Source organism: Chinchilla lanigera, unplaced genomic scaffold (genome assembly GCF_000276665.1).
Source record: "Chinchilla lanigera isolate Chin_1 unplaced genomic scaffold, ChiLan1.0 scaffold00053, whole genome shotgun sequence".
Taxonomy (NCBI): domain Eukaryota; kingdom Metazoa; phylum Chordata; class Mammalia; order Rodentia; family Chinchillidae; genus Chinchilla; species Chinchilla lanigera.
The window spans coordinates 6,060,962-6,065,430 of NW_004955454.1; the positions used below are offsets into that span (position 1 = coordinate 6,060,962).

General features: G+C 42.9%; 1 long non-coding RNA gene across 1 annotated transcript in view; it reads left to right on the forward strand.

Annotated features, from left to right (window-relative positions):
* LOC106149810 overlaps window positions 1-4,101 on the forward strand; it is a 15,384-nt gene extending 11,283 nt beyond the window's left edge. The window contains exon 2 of the long non-coding RNA XR_001236223.1: window positions 3,897-4,101. This is a non-coding gene — a long non-coding RNA (uncharacterized LOC106149810). The remainder of the gene's footprint in view (window positions 1-3,896) is intronic.
* Window positions 4,102-4,469: the final 368 nt, after the last annotated feature.

Here is a 4,469-nt window from a genome sequence, read left to right on the forward strand (position 1 = left end):
CCTTTTGAACCAGATAGAAAGAGTAATGTCTTTTTTCTTTTGCACCATAGTAAAATATTCATAGCATATAATATCATTTTGACTATTTTAAAAGCTGTGGTTAAAAAACCCACTCACATAAAATTCATCATCTTAACTATTAAGTGTTCAGTACAGTAGAGCTAATTATAGACACATTGTTGTACAAGAACTCCCTAGAAGTTTTTCATCTTTTTTTTGGAGACAGGGTCTTGCTAGGTAGTTCAGGCTGGAACTCACTATGTAGCCCAGGCTGGCCTCAGACTTACAGCAATCCTCCTGACTCAGCCTACTGAGTGCTGGGATTACAGGTGTGTACCACCACACCCAGAAGAAGGTTTTCATTTTGAAAAGTTGGAGCTTTATAACCTTGCACAGTCTCTCCTTCCCCTGTCTCCAGCTGCTGGCATCCACCATTCTATTTTTTGTTTCTAGGAGTCTGACTGCTTTAAATACTTCCTTTAAGTGGAATTGTGCAATCACTGCCCTTTGTCATTGGCTTCTTTCACTTAACACGGTGTCATTAAGGTTCATCCATATTGTTCATCATATGACATAATTTCATTTTTTTAAGACTGAGTAATATCACAGTGTATGTAAATACCATATTTTATTTATATTGTCTTTTTTTTTTTTTTTTTTTTGAGGCAAGGTCTCACTATGTAGTCCAAGCTGGCCTGGAACTCACTGAGATCCTCCTGCTTCAGCCTCTCCCATCTTCTGTTAATGGATATTTAGATTGTTTCTAACCTCTTTGCTATGAAGTCATAATATTGCAAAGAACATGGATATGCAAATATCTCTTTAAGACCCTGGGGTTTTTTTTTATGGGAGAGTTTGGTTTTTTGAGACAGGGTCTTGCTGTATATTCTAGGCTGGTCTTGAACTCACTATGTAGTTCAGACTGGTCTCAAACTTGTGGCGATCCTCCTGCCTTAGTCTTCTGAGTGCTGGGAGTACGGGCTTGTGCTTATTGTTGCTTTGTAATAAATTTTTAGGAAGGGTGAAGCCTGTAGTTTTGTCTTTCTTCCTCAAGATTATCTTGGCTATTTTGTGCCCTCTGAGATCATTTTAACCATTTTTAGGCTGCAATTCAGTGGGATGAAGTACATTTACTGTATGGTGCACCTGTCACCACTGTCCGTGTTCAAAGCTTGTTCACCGTCCCCAGTTGAAACTCTATTCCCATTAAACAGTAACCGGTCCCGGCTCTGGTGTCCACCGTTCTGCTCTCGGTCACTATGAATTTGACTGTTCTGAGTCCATCATGCAATATTTGTTCCTTCACCTCTGGGTTATTTCACATGGCAGTATCATAAAGGTTCATCTATGTTATAGCATGTGTCAGAATTTCCTTCCTTTAAAGGCTGAACAATTTTCCATTCTTCATAAATAATGTGTAATCAAAACCAGGGTGAATGTTTAAACAGAAAAATGTGTTACAGTAAAAGATACATTGCCATTAATCCCCCTCAAAATCATCCCCTGTGCTTTAAACACACTTCTCTCATCTTTCTTGCTTTTTTTTTTTTTTTTTTGAGACAAGTCCCCTAATGTAGTCCATGTTGGCCTGGAACTCACAGCGATCCTCCTGCCTCAGCCTCCCAAGTGCTGGGATTTGAGGCGCACACCACCACGCCCAGCCCATTCTTGCTACTTCCTGAAGCCACTCTGGAAGTCCCCTTCCATGGGTGTCTTTACTTGTGTTCTATGGCTGCCTTGATGTCCTGAATCTATTCAAAAGGTTTACCTTTCGGGGTCACTTTGATTTTGGAGACCCAGAAGTGGCCGGTAGCAGATCCAGAGAATAAAGCAAATAGGACACACCGTGATGCTTCCACAAGCCTGCCTGGGGTGGGTGGCACTCACTGTAGCTTTGATCACAGCTCATGAGGACACTTGGGGAAGAGGCTTCCAGAACTGCTCAGTGGGAGAGAAGACTGAAAACTGGGGAGCTGGGGGCCCCAGGGAATGGAGAGCCCCCCACGGTGCCATGCAGTAACACGGCCTATCTGAGATCCTGGCAGATCTCAGCTGTGTGTGGACAGACCTTCACACACATTGGTGTGGGAGAAAGTTGGGGTGCAGATCAGTGCATACAACTGCTATAGTTGAGTCCTGAAGGTACCCCAAAGATCCATGTGTTAAAGCCTTGGTTCCCAGCCATGCCACACATTTGGCTTGCATTCTTTCGTTTTCGTACCGGGAATTGAACTCAGGACCTTGCACTTTCCAGGCAGGTGCTTATGCCACTGAGCTATATCCCCAGCCCTGGGCTTGCATTCTTGTCAACAGTTTTCACTCTATTGTACTTTGCATTTAATCCCTAGAACCCGGATCTATACTGTTGAATACGGTTATGTCACTGTTCGTTACTTAAATACAATTTTTGGTACAAAGATATTAAAGGATGGCCAGGTGTGGTAGTGCACACCTGCAATCCCAGTGCTTCAGAGGCTGAGACAGGAGAATCACAAGCTAGAGGCCAGCCTGAGGAACTTAATGGGTGCCTGTCTCAAAAAAATAAATAAATAAATAAAAGGCTGGGGACATAGCTCATTCACAGAGTACCCTGGAGTTCAGTCCTTAATATTGAGGAAAAACATGCTATTAAAGGAAACCTCAGAGTAACACACACCTGTAATCCCAGCGCACAGTAGGCTGAGGCAGGAAGATGGGGCATTCAAGGCCAACCTGGGCTATACAGTGGGGGGAAAAAAGATATTAAAGGAAAAAAACTGACCCAGGCAAAAATCTTAATAAAACAAAAAGATCATAATATTAGAGGAAGCAAGAAAACCAGAAAAAAGGTTGCTGTGACTATTCAGGCAAAAAGTACATGGGGTGTGTGTGCACACGCGCATGCGCGCACACACACACACACACACACACACACACACACACACACAGAGCTGGGTTGGGGCAGTCAAGCTGGGCTGAATTTTTTGATGGGTGCTCCCTGTAATCTTTCTGGATGCTTAAATTCAAATTTTCTCTTTCTCTCTCCCTCTCTCTCTCTTTTGAGACAGGGTCTCCTTGTGTAGCCTTGGCTGGCCTTGAACCCCCAGCAGTCCTCCAGTCTCAGATTCCCTAGTGCTGGGTTTACAGGTGTGTGCCACCATATCTAGCTAAATGTTTGTTGGTTGATTTTTTTTTTTTTTTAGATAAGGTCTCATCTCGTTGTTCCAGGCTGGCCTTCAACTCACTATGTAGTTTAGGCTGGACTTAAACTGTCTGTGATCCTCCTGCCTCAGCCTCCCAAGTGCTGGGATTACATGTTCGTGCCACCCTGCCCGGGACTGTTTAACTTCTGTTTCATTTTCCTAGATGGGACTGGATTCCCAGGGTTGTCGTAAGAACTAAGTGACTCACTATGTGGAAAATGCTAAACTTGGGAGGTATCATGGGACGGGTGCACAAAAGGACAGCTTGTACTTGAAATGGAACTGTTACTTGTTTTTATTTTATTTTTCTGCAGTGCCAGGAGCCAAGTCCAGGGCTTGTGTATGCTGAGCAAGTGCTCTACCCCTGAGCCCACCTCCTGCCCCTACAAATCCTATCTATAAGGAAATACTGTGCAGCCTATGTTGTAGAGGATGTGGAGAGACCCCTTGTTCCAGGGCAGATGGCTGGCTGGCTAATCATTACCTACTCTCTCCTTCTACCTCACAAACGGAACTCTGGTTTTACTTAGATGGCAGTGTTCTCAGCTATAAAATTATATTTCTCGGTCTCTTTGCAAGTGCAGGGGTCAACTAGGTATAATAAATATTTGGGTAGAATTTCTGGGGAAGCTACTTAATAGCAACTAATTTAGCAGGGAGACACGGCATACTCTTCTGTTCTGACCCCCTTGTCCTTCTTACCATTGGAAACAGGATGTGATTGCCGGAGTTCCAGTAACCATTATGTGACTATGAGGCAATGTTAAGGATGCTTTGGGCAGTAAGGATGGCAAAGAAACAGGAAGAAGCCTCAGCCTCTGAGGACCACAGGGACACACAACCAGCCCTATCTGTCTGCTGATTTTTTTTTTTTTTTAATGTGAGAGAAAAAATAAACCCCTACTTTGCTTGAGCCACAGTTATTTAAGGCTTTTGTTGCTGGTAAACCATACTTCTTTCTGAATGACACATCCTTTCCAAAAGATATTTAAGGGTTGCAAAGCAATACTCAGAGCTGGGGTTGGCAAACTTTTATGGTAAAAGGCCAGACAGTCACTCTTTCAGGCCTTTCCAAGCAGGTAGTCTGCACAGCAGCTGCTCTATACATAAGCAACCACTGAGAATACATAAATAAGCACAGCTGTGCACCAGCAAAATTTTATTTACAGATACTGAAATTTGAATTTAATATCATTTTCATGTGTTTTGAAGTATGTTTGCTTTTTTTTTTTTTTTTTTTTTGCTTCACCTCCTACTTTCTATTTTCTGCAACCATCTGAAAAATAT